The 20,387-nt window shown below is 42.5% G+C and overlaps 1 protein-coding gene across 1 annotated transcript in view; it reads left to right on the plus strand.

Moving 5' to 3' along the window:
* The first annotated feature begins 203 nt into the window (after nucleotides 1-203).
* LOC149301485 (uncharacterized) overlaps nucleotides 204-20,387 on the plus strand; it is a 251,973-nt gene continuing 231,789 nt past the window's right edge. Inside the window, exon 1 of the mRNA XM_089484030.1 lies at nucleotides 204-240. The gene's annotated coding sequence lies outside the window, so the exon portion shown is untranslated. The remainder of the gene's footprint in view (nucleotides 241-20,387) is intronic.

A 20,387-nucleotide genomic window follows, 5' to 3' on the forward strand; every position in this document is an offset into this window, starting at 1 on the left:
TCCATTCTGAGTTTGGGGCCCTTTCATCCTCCATTTTGGGTTCCCTGAAGGCCTCCAACTGCCAAGCGCTGAGGCAGAGGAGGCCATTTTGTGTTCCCGCGGCCATTTTGTGCTGCTTGTGACTGTGGGAATAATGTTCCAGAACCTTCGCTGAGGCCTCAGTTGAACAGAGGCTTCTCTTTCTCTCCTGAGGCTCCAGAGAGAGAAGGAGGCCAGGCTCCTGGGGCCAAAAGGAAGGAAGTGTGTCTTTTGTGTCTCTTTTCTGAGAGGGTTTTCTTATTACAAAGCTCTGCTCCTTCTGGGGAACATGGGTTTCAAAAGGGATCAGAAATGGGAGGATAGTTTTAATACAAGCCTTATTATCATTCTTCACAAACATTGGGCTTTGGCTCCTAAGAGGAGGCTTGTCCCCCAAACAAGGCCAAAAGTGGCTCCTTTGGGAGGTTTTAAAAGTCTCCCCAGTTTCCTTATTAAGAGATTTTTACGCATGAAGGAAGTTGACAAACCAGACCATCTCATATTACCAAGAATGAAGCAAACAAATATAGAAACAAACAAACAACAACAAAAATAAGGACTAGACAGAAAAACAAAGTGCTTAGTCTTTGAAAAGTAAAACCATTATTAAGAGTGTAAAACCAGATTTGGGTGCTTGTTCCCTTTCACAACTAACTCAGGCTGTATCCGCATTGCAGAAATATTCCACTTCGAAACCGCATTAACTCTCCTAGCTCCATCCTATGGAATCCTGGGATTTGTAGTTCATTGTGACATCAGCTATCTGTCACAGAAGGCTAAGTGTCCCAAAGGTAAAATCCCAGGATTCCATAGCACTGAAAGGTTTAAGAGTTGTCAAAGTGCTTTATTTCTATAGTGTGGATGCAGCCTTCTTGGGAAAGGGGCTGATGCTGGGGGAAAGCACTGGTGAACTCTGGAGGTTTCAGAACTTTATTTATTTATGTATGTATTTATGGGGCACTCGTTTCACATCTAGCTACAGGGACAGAACCAGGGCCCTCTCCAATTCCCCATCCCCTAATCATCCACCACTCTAAGAAGGCATGGAGTATCTGTTGTGTAGGGGAGCTTCAGTGAATCTATGCTAGGTCCGGGAGGCTTTGTTTGGTGCAGAGGGAGGGAGGGGATGCCCACCTCTGCATTGACCCAAAGGAGGCATATGTCACCTGTGTATGTCACCAGCAGGATGCTATTCCGTGTGTCTTTGAATGCGGCAGGGTTTCTTGCCAAGCCAATCCTAACCCTGGTCTCTTTTCTCAGGAACGTCAACTCAGCCTCCTTGTACACGGCTTTGAGGCCTCTCTTGCTGGAAGTGACCAAGTGCAGGGTCAGCAGGACCCCCTGCATACGTGATGGCTGACACAGAGGTCAAGCGGAGGGAGTTGGGCTCCAACAGAAAGAGGCTGCTGAGATACAACAGCTCTTTGGTAAGTTGCCATCCTGACTATTCGTTTCATGTGTGTCACTGCTGGGCTGGCTCATGAAAGCAAGAGGAGAACATACTGTCCCAGTTTAGCAGAGAGAGTCCTGGTCAATCCTCTGCCACCTTATTTTTTCAGGGGCTTTGAAAATGTCCTATTTCTCTCTCCTCCTCCCACTTTCCCCCTTCTCCTCTGGTCAAGTTCAAAAGATGTGTGCACCCCATCAACTCAAAAGAGGGGAGAGGGGAGGAGAGAAGGGAGAGGGTCTTGCCCTTGCCAGGAGTTGGAGCCAAAAGTAAACTGCTGGACCCTTCCTCGCTTATGTGATCTGTATCATTAAGAGCTTTGGCCATCTTGATACCCTTCTGGTGTTGCTTGTCCACATGTCTCTTCCTTTCCCAGTCTGTGAAATGCTGGGTGATACGGAAAGATATCTCTGGACTTAAACTGAGGGTGGGCCCAGTGGCCCTCAAGCCCAGGGTACTCCCCAGAACTTCTTTTAAAAAATGAAATTTGCCTCTGAAATTAGGTGAGACATGGCTAAGTGCACTATAATTCATTGGTGACTAAATGTACTACTATACATGTGGGGATAGTCAGTATCCTAATCAATCAATAATATCCCAGAAATGGCCTAAATTATATTGTTTATCATATTGTATATTATATTGAAAGGATTTGAGACAAACTGGATCTCAAAGGCAGTAGCTTTTTGCTTGCTTGCAGAATTTAAAGTTTATTTCCCGGACTGAATTTTAAAGTGTTGAAATAATATTTGCAATGCACCATGTGCTTCCCTCCCCTTTTGTTTAGTCACTCTCTGGATGAGGGCTATTTTCTGTTTGCAGGTGACCTTTGCAGATGTGGCTGTATATTTCACTGAGGAGGAATGGAAACTGTTGACACAAAAGCAGAAATTTATGTACAGTTCTGTAATGATGGAGAATTACGAGAACGTGGCCTCTGTGGGTAAGGAACCTAAATCCATTGCCCTTCCTGTGAAGATTGAGGTCCCTTTCACAATTTACTGTCAGAGTGCTATGATTCCACTTTAGAATTATAGAATCAAAGAGTTGAAACAGATCACAAGGACCATCCGGTTCAATCTTCTGCCATGCAGGAATAGACATTCAATGCACTCCCAAGAGATAGTCATCCAGCCTCTGATTAAAGACCTCCAAAGAAAGAGACTCCACCAAACTTTGAGGGAGTATATTCCACTTTTGAAGAGCTCTTCCTCTGAGGAAGTTCCTCCTAAAGTTTAAGTGGAATCTCTTGTCCCTGTGGCTTGCATCCATTGTTCCATGTTCTTTTCTCTGGAGTAGCAGAAAGCAAGCCTACTCCATCCTGAATATGACATCTCTTCAAATATTTGAACAGGGCTGTCATATCCACTCTTAACCTTCTCTATTCAAAGCTAAACATACCCAGCTCCCTAAGTCATTCCTAAGAGAGCATGGTTTCCAGACCATTCACCATTTTGGTTTCCTTATTCTGGACATGCTTCAGCTTCTGAACATCTGTTTGAATTGTGTTGCCCAGAATTGGACACAGGATGATTGCAAGTGAGCCCTGACCAAAACAGAATAGAGTGGCACTATTACTTCCCTTGATCTTGACACTATACAGCCTAGGATCACATTGGCCTTTTTAGCTGCTGCATCACACTATTGACACATGTTCATCTTGTGCTCTACTACGATTCCTAGTTCCCTTTCACACATAATTTAATTGTCATAACAACTTCCTATTGAATCTTGGAATATCTAGTTTTAGTGAGGCACTATTGTTCTCCAATTTGTAAGGATTCTAAATATCCAATCCTAAACTGCCAATTCTGGAATGTTGTGATAAGGAGCCATGGAGATTAATGCTTTTTGCCCCTAAATGGTCCTCAGCCCTTTCCTGAACAAGTTTCCTGGCTTTTGTGGCCCCTCTTCCAGCCTTTTGAGGCTTCTGGAGTGGCTTTGTGGGAAAAAGGCCTCCCTTGGCCCTGCAATGGCTCAGAAAGGGCCCGACAGTGACAAAATGGCCCCCACTTTCCCAAAGGGATGCTGTGGGATATTGAGGGGCAGAACATTATGCCATATTTTTATTTTTATTTTTTTTAATTTTATTAATAACAGACATCACATTACAAACGTTGCAAGCATATAAACAAACATACATAAAACATTGGTTTCAATACCGAAACACAAAACAAAACAAACATTAAAAACTAACAACTATGTAAATCTAAAACATTATATTATATTATTTAATTCTAATATATATTGTGGCTTCCTCAAAGTAAATGCATATTTTACATTACTAACCATATCATATCTCCTAGGTATACATCTTCAAATGAAAAGCTTTTTACTTCTTAATTAGTTTTTTACTTCAAATTTTTTTAGGCATTCCAATTCCCTTTCTGTCTTTTACTTATCTAGATCCTTGAGCGATGCAGTCAATATATCCATCTCCATTACTTTTTCTACTTTATTTATCCACTCTTCTTCTGTTGGAATTCTTTTCTGTTTCCAGGAACTAGCATAAACAATTCTAGCTATTGCGACCATATATAAAATTATATGTCTATATTTTTCCACTTCTTTTTGTAATAATCCTGTCATATTTAATAAAAATAATAAGGACTAAATGGTAATGTTATTCCTAACATGTTGGACATCAAAGTGTGTATTTCCCCCCAGTATTTCCCCGCTTCTGTACGCTTCCACCAAAAGTGGTAAAAATTTCCTCTTTGTTTCCAGCATTTCCAACAACTACTAATTCCATTCTTGTACATTTTGCTTAGTTTATCTGGGGATATATACCAGCGATACATCATTTTAATATAATTTTCTTGATAATTTTGACAAAGTGTGAAAGAATTAGTATCTCACCAAGATTTTTCCAATAGGTCAATTTCTATCGTATTTTTTGTGTCCTGAGCCCATTTTATCATACAGTGCTTCACACTTTCCTGTTCCAAATTCCTTTGCTTCAGCAATTTGTAATATTTTGAAATATGTCCCCATTTATCATCAAAGATTATAGCATCCATTTCATTTTTCTTATCTGTAAGACCACGCTCTTTTTTTATCAATTTTATATCTTTCAAAAATTTGTCTAAACAGAAACCAGTTCTTATTAATCTTGTTCTCTATCTCATTGCTAGGTTTCATTATTAAAGAATTTTTTCTGTTGTTAACAGGCCCCTGTATGTTAAAAATTTCTGACCCTCCATTTTTGTTCTTCTATAGAAAGCTTCTTGAATAGAGACCCATGATATTATCTGACTATAAAATAGTTTTTTTTAACTTTAACCCGTACTCTAAACAATGAATTTCTTATAAAGTGATGGCAAAAATCTGTATTAGCTTTAATTTGGTCATACCACAAGAAGGCATGATATCCAAACTTTTTTGTGTTTTCCATTTATAATAACTTATCATATGTTAATCATATCCATTCTTCAATCCACTGTAAACAGACCGCATAATGATACAATTATTCCATATTTTAAGGTGACACAATGTGGGATTGCTTCTGAGATCCCCTGGGAGGCAATGTGACCCCCCCCCCCATCCCCAAGAGTAATCCATCCCAGTCTTGGAGATGTCTTAAAGCTGTTTTAAGGCTCCTCTCTGGCATTTGACCCTCACCAAAATTGGAATCCAGGTCCCAGCCCCCTTGTTCTGCCTTTCCTAATACATTATTTGTATATTGAATATCCTGCCTTTCTCAACAAATGGGCCTCAAAGTGTCCCTTTTATGCATCACACAATCTGTGTTTCTGTCTGTGATAGAGAGATGGAGGGATTGCGAAAAATAGAAAGTGAGGGAAGAGATGCTGAAGGTGAAATGGTAAAGCACTGCAGATGGGCAAGAGGGAAAGTTGGAGAGCAGAGGGAGAAAGGGAAGGCGATCAGGCCTCTGGGAGCCAGGAGGGGAAGGCAGGAGCAAAGCCAGGATCGCCTAGCTCTGTGCGGAGAGGAAGGGACCTCTGGGAAGGGCCAGGAGAGGGACCTTGGGGATTGGGAGGCAGCCACCAACCTCACAGATTTTAAGAACTGGATTGAGTGAACTGGTGAGAACACGGCTCAGGCCCTTGTTTTCAGACATATTAAGGGGTTCTATTTAGCAATTATCAGCAATGCCTATGAAGAGAGGAAAGGCGACACAAAAATTCCTTTTTCTCTAATGTTTTTGTCCAAACTGAGTTTGCTTAGCTCTATGGTTGATTCCAGAGGCCCTTTGTTATCCAAAATGCTGTAGTTTGGGAAGGACACCTGCAAGTGCTATGCTTTTAGGGGAATTTGGTACTTAGCTGAAAAGAGAGATATAATTTGGTTGGGGCAAGAGCGACCTCGGGATTCAGCCCAACTACCAGGTCCGGAAGCACACAGAACTCCAAAGGCATTTGAAATAGGTTTTATGTTTTATTTAGGGGAAAAGCAACACACACACACACATAAGGGTTCACACATGCACAAAAACTAGATAACAGGTGGAAGTGATCAAGAGATGTAAGACTTTCATAATGATAATACTTTACCTAGGCGGATCTTGATTCCAATTGCTGAGGGTTCGAAATGGGAAGAGAAGTCAGGAGGCCCTGCAACAAGTGGGGTTGGCGACTGCATTGAAGTGCTTAGCCATGTAAACTGACAGACTGTCTGTCTGTAATTGGACTGACATCAAAGAACAGCCAGTCAGGGCAGATATTTATACTGTAATTGATGCTTGCGGGCAGAAACCAAGTGTTCAAAAAGGTTTAAATCGCTTTAGAAAGTTTCCTGGGGGGAAGAATGGTCTGAAACCAAATTGAATGCAATGGGTGTTTGATGCAAGTACCTCAGAAAAGGGATTAGCACACCGCCTCTCAGGTCCTTGTTGGCTCTGAATTTTGATCGCCTTCACAAGCCAATGTACACTACAATCTGAGGGTGACGCTCCCAGATGCAGTTCAAACATATCATAGCAGAGTACGGAAGCAAATATCCAGATATAGATATTGGCAATGCACTGACCACTTTCCACAGTTAAAAATAAGTCACAGACACAGTTGATTTCATCGAAATTCTTGGAGATTCTCTCTCTTGTGTTGCAAAATAATACAAATATTTGCAAGCACTCCTCTTTGACTTCCATCAACTTCACCATCCCTTGTACACACAACTCCAATCCAATCCACACCAATCCACATGTGAGCTGCATACTGTATTGGTTGTGAGTCCTGGTGCCAAACAGCATGAGGGTACCTCTGCAGTTAGTTTCCATCATTCCTTGGTCTCTGATTCAGGACTCTATGCCACCTGTCAATCAAAGATTTTTTGCACATGGTTAATGGAATATTTATTCAACAGTCCTTTGACTATCTGCTTCCACTGATTCCCTCAAGGCAGTCCCCATTCTTTGCTAGCTCCTATGAGTAAGGATACAATCGTTCCATGGATTTAGGGGCATAAGCAGCAGGGCCATGCTTGAGTTACTCACAGGATCTTTCTTAATTTTATCTCTAATAAGGAGGGTTTAATGAGGGCTTAATAATGGGGTAACACCCTCATCTCTTAAATAAAATAAATAAATAAATAAACTTTATTTGTATACCGCCCTTCGAAACATCAGGGCGGTTTACAGCAGACATCCATACAATTATTAAAACAACATATTAAAACCATCAATACAGTAAAAATAGTCTGTGCCAAATCACAGATGACTCACCAATGGCTAACAGGGGAACTAACAAAGGGACTTAACAGGGACTTAACAGAGCGGGGAAGGGCTCACAAGGCAGAGGCTTAGGGATAAGCCTGCCTAAAGAGAAGCGTCTTTAGCTCCTTCTTGAATTGGGCCAGAGAGGTTGCTGAACGGAGCTCGGTAGGCAGCGCATTCCAGAGGATGGGGGCCGAGGTCGAAAAGGCCCTTCTGGTGGTGTTGTTCAATCTAGCCTCTGGAACTTTTAGTAGCTGCTGCCTGCTGGATCTGAGCGTGCAGGGCGGATTGTACGAAGAGAGGCGGTCCTTTAAGTACTCTGGGCCCAAGCCATTTAGGGCTTTATAGGTTATAACCAACACCTTGTATTGCGCCCGGAAGCGAATAGGCAGCCAATGTAGGTCCTTTAAGACCGGTGTTATATGACTGGTCCTAGGTGTATTAGTGACCAGTCTTGCTGCCATATTCTGCACTAATTGCAGCTTCCGGGTATGGTACAAGGGTTGCCCCATGTAGAGCGCTTAACTCAGAATTTCAATCTGATCTGTCATTGTCCTTCATTACAGAAAAACATTTGAGCCATGAGAGATTACACACAGGAAAGAAGTCACATAAATGCCAGCATTGTGGGAAACATTTTGCTTACAAGTCAATCCTTGTCATGCATCAAAGAGTCCACACCGGAGAGAAGCCACACAAATGCCAGCATTGTGGGAAAGGTTTTTCATTGAAATCAAACCTAGTGAGACATCAGAGAGGCCACACAGGAGAGAAGCCACACAAATCCTAATAGTGAACTAATATTATTTTTGTCAATAAGGAATACAAAAGATATATTTTCAATCCAGTGGTGCTAAGAATAGGCCCTTGTGATTTGGCTTTTAAGGTTTGTCTGTCCATATGTCTGTTTATGTTTTAAGGTTGTATTTTGTTAAGTTTACGTTTTCATTGCTAATAGTATATGTAGATAATTACTTTGCATTGTAAATTGGCTGGGGATTGTGGGTCGTGGTATAGGTGAGGTAGTCGGGAGGCTGGGATATGTTATATCTGGCTTTATTAGTTATGGGAATGATAGCTTTTGGAATTTGTGGGATGTTGGCTGAAGAAAGTTGGAGGCCGGTGTTAACAGAAAGGGCTAGTTTTTGGAATGGCAAAGGGGGCCTTGTTACCTGTGGGGCATAGACAATTTTCTGCACTAGCAATCACTTGCCGGAAAAGAACAACTGATCAAAGTTATACACATAATATTGTGTCATGTCTGATACTGCATGTCTGGTTAAAATCTGATATTGCTAATCTACTATTTCTATCTTAAGGGCAGAAACCCATAAAGGTTTATTTCTATTTTATTTTATTTATTTTATTTTAAATGTAATGGAAATGAATTATTTACATTTATAGTTGGGAGATTTTTATCATAAGCAATCTTTTTATGGGTATTTTATTTTTTATGTTATATTTTATATTGATGCTGGTCTTTGACTGTAATAAAGAATTTCAATATTCATAGACTGTGGGAATTGGAGGTGGGGGCTAGGTTTGGAAGAGGGTGATGTTTTAGGTTTTGGGGTTTAAATGTATTGTTTGGATTGGAGTGGACAGTTCTGGCTTAAACACTGAATTTCTATGTGTTCTCAATAAAGTTCTTTGCTATTTCAACCCAATGGACTCTTTGATGCACAGAAGTTCTGAATTTGCACAATACTGACCCTTTCTTCTGTCCTTAGTCCTCAGCTCCATTCCCAGCCATAAGAACAGCAGAAGCACACACACAAACACACACACACAAACATAAAGGATACACAAAGACAACTATATTTCCAAACTAGAGCCTTACTTTCCTGCCTTTCCCTCCTGAGTCCAGCTCTGCAGCTTGGGCTCCATTGTGGTCTCCTCAAAGGAAGAAAGGAGGGAAGGAAGGGGAGGTCGCTGAACCCCCGGCACATACCTTCCTTTCCTGCAAAGCCTGCCAGCGGAATAAGCAGCAGCAGCTAGGCCCTGGCAATCCCTGTGCATAAATGCATGAATAAAGGGACAGGTTGCATGCCTGTAACACATTTCATTTCAAATCAATAAAAGGATTCATGACATATTGTGACTTCAGGCTGGTGCTCCTTCCCTGAATGAGACTGGCCCACTGTGACCTCAGGCTGGTGCTCCTTGCCTGCAGCAGTGAGATGGGACCATTGTGAATTTAGGCTAATGCTGCTTACATGACGGTTTGAGACGTGACCATTGCAACCTGAGGCTGATGCTTCTTGCCTGAAACATTGAGACTGGCCCATTGTGACTTCAGTCTGATGCTCGTTGGATGAAGGATTGAGACGGTACTATTGTGACTTCAGAGTGGTGCTCTTTACCTGAAGGATTGGGACTGGCACATTGCAACCTCAGGCTGATGCTCCTTGCCTGAAAGATTGAGATGGGAGAATTGTCACTTCAGACTGGTGCTGTATACCTGAAGGATTGGGACTGGCCCATTGTGTGTCAGAAACAGTGTATAAGGGTTCTGTCATAAAGAGTAAAAATATTAGGGTTTGGTTATTACAGTTAAAGTAGGAGTTATTGTTGTAGTTCATAGTAGGTAGTGTAGAGTGATGGGTTATAGAAAGCATGTAATGGAAAGTGATAGAAGGCCAGATGGAGTGGCTTTTAGATTAAGGAGGGCATTTGGAGAGGGGCTGGGGTTGCAGCTGTAGACTGGTTATCAAGGAGGAGTGAAGCTGGCTTGGGAACACCGCTCTTCAAGGTGAGGCTGTCTGGGAGAAGGGAAGGGAAGTAGAGACAACCTTGGTATCTATGCAACCTCCACTTGTGTTGCTTTAGTTTGGGAATTGGGAGCTGGCTTAGGGAGGGGTTGAGCAGGTTCCTTTGGACTTCGACTTTGCAAAACCGTGTTAATGGATGTTTCTGCCTGGATTCATCAATAAAGCTTCTTTTGTTTCAAATGAGTTTTATTTTTTGAGCAGAGGACTGACTCTAGATCTCACATTGCAAATTCAGGCTGATGCCCCTTGCCTGAGAGATTGAGACTGTCCCATTGTGACCTCAGTCTGCTGCTCCTTACCTGAAGGACTGAGACAGGACTATTGTGATCTCACCCTGAGGTTCCTTGCCTGAAAGACTGAGATGGGACTATTATGACTTCAGGCTCGTGCTGTTTACCAGAAGCATTGAGACTGTCCAAATTGTGATCTCAGGCTGATGCTCCTTGCATGAAGGATTGAGACAGGACTATTGTGACTTCGCAAAGATGCTTCTTTCCTGAAAGCATTGAGATTGGCCCACTGTGAATTCAGTCTGATGCTGCTTGCCTGAGAGATTGAGACTGGTGCAGTGTGACTTAAGTCTGATGCTCCTTGCCTGAACGATAGGGACTGTCATATTGTGACCTCAGGCTGATGCTCCTTTACTGATTGATTGAGACCAAACTATTGTTAGTTCAGGAAGATGTTCTTTCCTGAAGGATCGAGACTGTCCCATTGTGATCTCAGGCTAATGCTCCTTGCCTGAAGCATTGAGACTGCATTCAAGCTGATGCTCCTGGGTTGAAGGATTTAGACTATCCCATTGTGACTTCAGGCTGATGCTTCTTTCCCAAAAGACTGGGGATGGCTCATTGTGACCTCAAGCTGATTGATTGTGGCCTGATTGATTGTGACTCCAGGCTGCTCCTTCCTTACCTGAACACATGAGACTGGCCCATTGCAATCTCAGACTGATGCTCCTTTTCTGAAGGACTGACACTAACTCATTGTGACTTTGGGCTGATGTTCCTTCCCTGAAGGATTAAGATGGGCTTATTTGCAAGTGTTCCTTACCTGAAGGATTGAGCCTGGCCCATAGCGACCAAAGGGTTATGATCTGTGTCTGAAGCATTGAGACTGTGCCATTGTGATCTCAGCCTGAGGCACCTTTCCTGAAAGATTGTGACGGGACTATTATGAGTTCAGACTGATGCTCCTTGCCTGAATGATTGATACTGGGCCATTGAGATCCTTACCTGAAGCATTGAGATGGTCACATTGTGATCTCAAAGCCATCCAGTCCAACCTCCTTCTGCCATGAAGGAAATCTCAATCAAAGCATATCTGACAGATGGCCATCCAGACTCTGTTTAAAGGCCTCCAAAGAAGGAGACTCCATCATTCTCTATTGAGGGAGTGTGTTCCACTGTCAAACAGCCCTTTCTATCAGGAAGCTCCTCCTAATGCTGAGCTGGAATCTCTTTTCCTGGAGCTTGCATCCATTGCTCCGGGTCCTAGTCTCTGGAGCAGCAGAAAACAAGCTAGCTGCCTTCTCAGTATGACATCCCTTCAAATATTTAAACAGGGCTTTCATATCACCTCTTAACCTTCTCTTCTCCAGGCTAAACATCCCCAGCTCCCTAAGTCTCTCCATTGTGGTGGCTCTCCTCTGGACATACTCCAAGTATGTGAATGTTGATCCTGTCCTCTGGGGTATTAGCTACTCCTCCTAGTTTGGTGTCATCTGCAAATTTGATAAACATGCCCTCTATTAAAGCAGGGCTGCACAAGTTGTGGCCCAACAAAAGATCAAAAGCGAACGACTTGACAGAACGGAAATAGAGAGTGATCATATTAATTCCCCAATAACTAAACAAGAGGTAGAAAGAGTAATACAAGATTTAAAAGGAATTAAATCTGCTGGCCCAGATGGATTCACATCCATATTTTATATAGATATAGATTAAAAATGAACTGAGTGAGCATATGACTAACATTACAATGAAATATTCGATAATAAAACAATCCCAGAAACATGGAAACTTATCTGAAATTATATCAATACTTAAACCCAATAAAGATCCAGCCAATTCTGAATCTTATCATCCGATCACATTAAGCAATCAAGATTATAAAATATTAATGAAAATCCTAGCCAAGAGATTAACAAGAATATTTACCTACTTTAATTAAAGAAGAACAATATGGATTTGTGGAAGGCAGATCTATTTATGAACCGATAAGGAATATATTTAATATACTACATCATGCCAAACAATACAAAAATAAATTAGCTTTGATAAAACTAGACGTTTACAAAGCATTCGATTCAATAAATCATGAATATCTATATAAAATTTGTAGGGATTTTGGATTAGGGGAAGGTTTAGTGAAACCCTCAAAGAAATCTATAATGATACAGAAGCAGAAATCATGATAAATGGAGAGAAATCAAGAAAATCTAAAATGAAAAGTGGAGTAAGTCAAGGTTGCCCACTTTCCCCTTTATTATTTATATTAGCAATGGAAGCGTTTGCAAATATGATTCGGGATCAGAAGAGATAAAGGGAAATGAAATAAATAAAGAAGAGATGAAGTTGGATTTATTTGCAGATGATGATGGTCTGATAATGACACAGAAACCGAATGAAGCTGTAATCAAGTTATTGGAAATATTTCAGACATTTGAAAACATTTCTGGGCTTAACTTTAATATGGATAAATCAGAGATAATGTTTAGGAATACGAATTGGCCGGAACAAAAAGAAACCCAAATTGTGTCAGGATTGAAATTGGGGATTAAAAATCTGAGATATTTAGGTGTAAATTTACCAATTAAATTAGATAATTATTGTACAAGGTAATTAAAATCAATTATGGGGTGATTAATAATCAAATTTCTAAATGGACAAGTAAAAATGGGAAAATGTTAACAAAAATTAGAATGTTTAAAACGATGGTATTACCAAAGATTTTATATTTATTTCAAACGATCTCAGAAATAATTCCTAGTAAAGTTTTAAAGAAATGGGAAAGGTCAATATTAAAATGGATATTAGGGAATAAAAAAGCCAGGTTATCTAAGACATTATTATATGAGCATCAAAGTAATGGAAGATGCGGAGCTCCATCCCTCGAATGATATTTTGAGGCGGTTCAATGGCTAAGAATGATAAGAGGCAGAATATAACCATGATATAAAGTGGGTTGAATTAGAAAGACAGAGCAATCAATTGGAGTATGTCTCTATCTTTCATGGGAAAATATGGGGGAGATATGAATTTTAAACATGAGGACACTCTGAGGGGCTGCCATTGGCTGGAATCCCTGTCCCTCCCACCATCCCTGGCTACTTTGTGTTCTGGCATCCATTTTGTGTTCCAGTGGCCATTTTGTTCCAGAACCTTCTCTGAGGCCTCAGTTGAACAGAGGCTTCTCTTTCTCTCCTGAGGCTCCAGAGTCAGAAGGAGGCCAGGCTCCTTGGGCCAAAAGGGAGGAAGTGTGTCTCTTTCTGTGTCTTTTCTGAGAGGGTTTTCTTATTACACAGCTCTGCTCCTTCTGGGGAACATGGGTTTTAAAAGGGATCAAAAATTGGAAGATAGTTTTAAGACAAGCTTTACTCTTCTTCTTCACAAATATGGGGCTTTGGCTTCTAAGAGGAGGCTACTCCCCCCAAAAAGGCCAAAAGTAGCTCCTTTGGGAGGTTTTAAAAGTCTCCCCAGTTTCCTTATTAAGAGATTTTCAGGCAAGAAGGAAGGAGGCAGAACAGAGTAACTCATATTACCAAGAATGAAACAAACAAACAAACAACAACAACAAAGATAAGGATTAGAAACTAAAACAAACTACTTATTTTTTTAAGGAAATCCATTATTAGGAGGGTAAAAACAAGAATTGGATGCTTCTACCATTATAAAACCAGCTCACGCTGTATCTGCACTGCAGAAATAATCCAATTCGAAACTGCATTAACTCTCCTGGCTCCATCCTGTGGATTCCTGGGATTTGTAGTTCATTGTGGCATGAGAGCTCTTTGGCAGAGAAGGCTAAGTGTCCCAAAGGTAAAATCCCAAGATTCCATAGCACTGAGTATTTAAAGCGGTTAGAGAGTGCCTTGTTTCTATAGCGCGGATGCAGCCTTCTTGGGAAAGGGGCTGATGCTGGAGAAAATCACTGGGGACCTCTGGAGGTTTCAGCAGATGATTTATTTGTTTATTTGTTTATTTATGATGCACTCATTTCACATCTATCTACAGGGACATAACAAGGGCCCTCTCCAATTCCCCATCCCCTATTCTCCCTTTACTCTAAGAAGCCATGGAGTATCTGTTGTGTAAGGGAGCTGCAGTGAATCTATGCTAGCTCCAGGGGGCTTTGTTTGGTGCAGAGGGAGGAAGGGGATGCCCACCTCTGCATTGGCCCAAAGGAGGCATATGCCCCCTGCATATGTCACCAGCAGGATGCTGTTCTCTGTGTCTTTGAGTGCTGCAGGGTTTCTTGCCAAGTCAATCCTAACCCTGCTCCCTTTTCTCAGGACCTTCATCTCTGCTTCCTTCTACACGGCTTTGGGGCCACTCTTCCTGGAAGTGACCAAGTGCAGGACCACCAGGACCCCAGCCCACCTGATGGCTGACACAGAGGCCAAGCGGAGGGAGTTGGGCTTCAAGAGAAAGAGGTTTCCAAGGTACAACAGCTCTTTGGTAAGTTGCCATCCTGACTATTCGTTTCATCTGTGTTTGGGCCGGCTCATGAAAGCAAGCGGAGAACATACTGTCCCAGTTTGGCAGAGAGAGTCCTGGTTAATCCTCTATCACCTCATTTTTTTTTCTGGGGCTTTGAAAATGTCCTATTTCACTCTCCTCCTCCCACTTTCCCCCTTCTCCTCAGGTCAGTTCAGTTTCTGCAAAATGTCTTCCAAGTTCAAAAGAGTGTGCGTCCCATCAACGTAAAAGACGGGAGAGGGAGGAGAGAAGGGGACAGGGTCTTGTCCTTGCCAGAAGATGGAAGCAAAAGCAAACTGCTGTACCCTTCCTCACTTGTGTGATCTTTATCATTAACAACTTTGGCCATCTTCATCCCCTTCTGGTGTTGCTTGTCCACATGTGTCTTCATTTCCCAATCTGTGAAATGCTGGGGGATATGGAAGAATATCTCTGGACTTAAATTGAGGGTGGGCCCAGTGGCCCTCAAGCCCAGAGTACTCCCCAGAACTGTTTTTTAAAAAGGAAATTTGCCTCTGAAATTAGTTGAGATATGGCTAAATGCACTATAATTCATTGGTGACTAAATGTACTACTATACATGTGGGGATAGTCAGTATCCTAATCAATCAATAATATCCCAGAAATGGCCTAAATTATATTGTTTATCATATTGTATATTATATTGAAAGGATTCGAGACAAAAAGGATCTCAAAGGATGGAGCTTTTTGCTTGCTTGCAAATTTAAGGTGTATTTCCTGGACTGAATTCTGAAGTGTTGAAATAATATTTGCAATGCACCATGTGCTTTCCTCCCCTTTTGTTTAGTCACTCTCTGGATGAAGGCTATTTTCTGTTGCAGGTGACCTTTGTGGATGTAGCAGTTTATTTCACCAAAGAGGAATGGAAACTGTTGACGAAGAAGCAGAAACATATGTACAGTTCTGTGATGATGGAGAATTATGACAATGTGGCCTCTGTGGGTAAGGAACCTGAATCCATTGCCTTTCCTGTGAAGACTGAGGGCCCTTTCATAATTCACTGTCAAAGCGCTATGATTCCACTTTAGAATTATAGAATCAAAGAGTTGAAATACACCACAAGGACCATCCAGTTCAATCATTTGCAATGCAGGAATAGACATTCAAAGCACCCCCGAGATATGGCCATCCAGCCTCTGTTTAAAGACCTCCAAAGAAAGAGACTCCACCAAACTCTGAGGGAGTATATTCCACTGTTGAAGAGCTCTTGCTCTCAGGAAGTTCCTCCTAAAGTTTAAGTGGAATCTCTTGTCCCTGTGGCTTGCATCCATTGTTTCATGTCCTTTTCTCTGGAGTAGCAGAAAGAAAGCCTGCTCCATACTGAATCTGACATCTCTTCAAATATTTGAACAGGGCTGTCATATCCACTCTTAACCTTATCTTCTCCAAGCTAAACATACCCAGTTCCCTAAGTCAATCCTCTGAGAGCATGATTTCCAGACTGTTCACCATTTTGGTTTCCCTTCTCTGGACATGCTCCAGCTTCTCAATATCTGTTTGAATTGTTGTGCCCAGAACTGGACACAGAGTTATTACAAGTGAGCCCTGACCAAAACAGAATAGAGTGGCACTATTACTTCCCTTGATCTTGACACTATACTCCTATTGATACAGCCTAGGATCACTTTGGCCTTTTTAGCTGTTGCATCACACTGTTGACACATGTTCAACATGTGCTGTACTACCATTCCTAGTTCCCTTTCACACATAATTTAATTGTCATAACAACTTCCTGTGGAATATTGGAATTTCTAGTTTTAGTGAGGCACTATTGTTCTCCACTTTGTAAGGATTCTACGGCCCCATACAGACTGCCAAAATAAAGCTGCTTCAGGTCACTTTGGAGGTATGCTGTTTAAATGATGCAAGCGTCCTAAGAGTCCAGAAGCTGTGCCAAAGCCATGCTCCAGTTCTTAGGATTAGAACGTGGCTTTGGCGTGATTTCCAGCCCCTTAGGACACGTGTGTCATTTAAACAGCATACCTCCAAAGTGACCTGAAGCAGCTTTATTTTGGCCTGTATGTATGGGGCCTAAATCTCCAATCCTAAACTGCCAATTCTGGAATTTTGTGGGAAGGAGCCATGGAGATTAATGCTTTTTGCCCCTAAATGGTCCTCAGACCATTCCTGAGCAAGTTTCCTGGCTTTTGTGGCCCCTCTTCCAGCTTTTTGAGGCTCTGGAGAGGCTTTGTGGGAGAAAGGCCTCCCTTGGCCCTGCAATGGATCAGAGAGGGCCCAACAGAGGCAAAATGGCCTCCACTTCCACAAAGGGATGCTGTGGGATATTGAGGGGCAAAACATTATGCCATATTTTTAGGTGACACAATTTGGGGTTGCCCCTGAGATCCCCTGGGGCCCAATGTGACTACCCCACTTCCCAACAGTAGTCCATCCCTGTCTTAGAGATGTCTTAAGGTTGTTTTAAGTCTTCTCCCTGGCACTTGACCCTCACTAATATCAGAAACCAGGTCCCAGACCCTTGTTCTGCCTCTCCTAACACATTATTTGTATATTGATTGTCTTGCCTTTCTCAAGAAATGAGCCTCAAAGTGTCCCTTTTATGCATCACACTCTGTGGGTGTGTGTCTGTGATAGAGAGATGGAGGCAAAGTGAAAAACAGAAAGGCAGGGAAGAGATAATGAAGGTGAAATGGTAAAGGAGTGCAGATGGGAAAGAGGGAGGTTTGGAGAGCGGAGGGAGAAAGGGAAGGGGATCAAATCTATATATAGCACCTTTCTTGCAATATGGTAAAAACACTAGGACCTATAACCTGTAGAATAGGAGATCCATGATTTGGAGGTGAAGAAGGGACACCCCTTTTTCAGCGTGAGATTAGCCCACATGGACAGTAAGAAAATGCTTAAACAAAGAGGTTACAGGTTTATTTAAATAGGGTACTGAAGATATCACAAACTTTAGAGGGAAATCATTGGTGACCACTGATGACATGGGCAATGTCCAGCAGACGACTGACACACGAACAGCTACATCCCACCAAATACTTTAAAAGCAAGCACCAGGGGATGGGGGTGGAAAATCACTCTCTGTCTACCATTTATGACTATTCTGAGAATACAGTCATTCATTCGCTGTCACCCACTGACCACAATTCTCTGCATGGAATAGAATTGGCTGGAAATACAAAACACAGTACAAGAGTGATTCAACAAAACAGTGATGAAAAACAGCAAAGAGAAAACCAGAAGCAGGGAATAAACCTATGGCCAACTTCTGGCAGAGTTGTGCCAGAGATTCCTAGAGAGAACATATCAATCAAAACCTCAAATAATCAAATCCGCAAAAGTCAAAAGAAGGACAAAAGTCAAAGCTGCAAACATGGAGGGACAACTCTACTCCATAAAGCTAAAAAGCACCTTCATATCTTTTTGTGCTAGAAAAGGGGAAAGTGTAGAAGGACTATGTATCTTACAGGTATTAAATTGGCATAGAATTTGGGGGAGAAGGCGAATTTCACTGAATTACATCCAAATAGGTGTGTCTGTGAGTGTGTGTGTGCACCAAGTCGCCTGTCAACTTATGGTGACCCCATGAATTTCATGCGTCTTCATAGGCAAGGAAAGACTCAGCCATGGTTTTGCTAATCCCTTCCTCTAAAATATAGCCTACAGCACCTGTCCTTGGTTGGCAGTCTCCCACTCCATTACTATCCAGGGCTGACTCTGCTTAGCTTCTAAGATCAAATGGGCATTGGTGCCTTTAGAGTTTTTAGGCCAAATACACCTACACTGCAAGCGAATTCCCATAACTCTTGTGCAGCTGCTGTGTCTTCCCAGATACAGACACATCTTGGAAAGGGCAATGGATGGCATTAAGGAGAGCATCACTTTCATCACTCCCAACATGGACCCCTAAGCCTCTTCCTCATGTACTGATGATAGAAAAATAGAATGGGAAATGGCCATAATATAGCCATAGTTTACTATGTTTCCATTTCATTCACTTCAAAAGGAATCATTAATGATGCATTTGGGGCCTATAATTCTATGTGTACTAATCTTGGAGAAGGAAAATAAACCATAGGATTGGACCACAGATGTGTCCCTGAAGGAATCAATAGGATCCTTAATTGGATCCTACAAAATAAATTTATCTTACAATGTCACCATTTTGATTTCCTAGCAGCCACTCAGGCATCTTACAAGTTCAACATGTTTAATTTAAAAACAGCATCAGAGAGGAAGAATAGGGGCAAACTCGACTTCGAAAGACCATTTAGGATTAGGACAATTAAGGGAGCTCTTATATATCACCTATAATAGTATTATAATAGCTATTGCCTCCATATTTTTTCCATTCTGATCTCAATCCACAATCATTTAATTGTGTGTGTGTGTGTATGTGTGTATGTGTGTATGTATATGTCTATATGAATGTGTGTGTGTGCGTATGTGCATATGATCTTACAATACTGTACCCCAAGCATTTGAGAAAAGCTGTATCTGCACTGCAGAAATAATCCAGTTTGGCACCACTTCGACTACCATGGCTCAATGCTATGGAATCCTGGGAACTGTAGGCCGGTTACACACCGGCACTTTAGTGTGTAACGAGCACGCACTAGGGTTACAAAAGGGCGGTGCTTCTGCACCGCCCTAACCCTAGTGCGTGCTCGTCACGCACTAAACGGCGGGCGGCCCTTCCATATGGCCGCCGCCGTGAGGACATCACGGCTGCGCCGCCTCTAGATGGGGCGGCGTGGACGTGACGTCCTCAATCCGCAGCAGGGCGCCTAGGGCGCCCTTTCCGGTCTGCGGTGCCGCTTTGCTTCGCTGGGCGCAGCCTTCAGATGGCTGCGCCCAGCGAAGCAAGAGAGAAAGGGGCCAAGCGGCCCCTTTCTCCCCCTCCCCGCCGCCGCGGGGTGTCCTTGAGGCTTGAAGCCCCAAGGACACCCCTTTTCAGGCTGCGGGGAAGCGGCTTTTTGCTGCTTCCCCGCAGCCTGAAAAGCGGGGGATCGGGGCCTCAGCGGTTGCCGGTGTAGCCGCTGAAGCCCCGATACTCCGGGGAAAGGGGTGGGTCCAGACCGCCCCAAATGGGCGGTCTATAACCCGCCGTAGTTTCTTGTGGCACCAGAGCTCTCTGACAGAGAAGGCTAACACAAAACTCACCAAACTAGAATTCCCATAACCCCATAGCATTGAGCCAGGGCAGTTAAAGTGGTATCAGGTTAGATCATTTCTGAAGTGCAGATGCAGCCGAAAGGAATCACAACCCACAGAAGCTGAAATAAAACCCTTAAGTCTTTACTTGCTTTGTTGTTATTAGCTGCCTTCGACTCACAGCAACGGTGTGGATGAGACACCTCCAAAGCCCTCTATCCTCCATTGCTCTGCTCAGGTTCCCTTGATTCAGCCCCGTAACCTCCCGAATTATGTCTAGCCATTTGGCATGCGGCCTTCCTCTCTTTCTACTCCCTTCTACCTTTCCTAGCATTATTCTCCTTTTTAATTATTCATGTCTCCTCATGATGTGGCCAAAATACAACAGACTCAGTTTAGTCATTTTGGCTTCCTGTGAGATTTCAGGCTTGGTCTGTTCTTAGACCCATTTGTTTGTCTTTTTGACTGTCTGCGGCATCCTCAGCCTCTTCTCCAGCACCAGATTTCAAATGAATTGATGTTCTTCTTATCCACTTCCATTACTGCCCAGCTCTCACAGCCGTACATGGCAACAGGGGATACAATGGACTGGACATTAGTGCTCAGTTGTATATCTTTAGACTTTAGGACCTTCATGG

Source organism: Sceloporus occidentalis, unplaced genomic scaffold (genome assembly GCF_023333645.1).
Source record: "Sceloporus occidentalis isolate IW3139 unplaced genomic scaffold, rSceOcc1.0.p SCAF_21, whole genome shotgun sequence".
Classification (NCBI taxonomy): domain Eukaryota; kingdom Metazoa; phylum Chordata; class Lepidosauria; order Squamata; family Phrynosomatidae; genus Sceloporus; species Sceloporus occidentalis.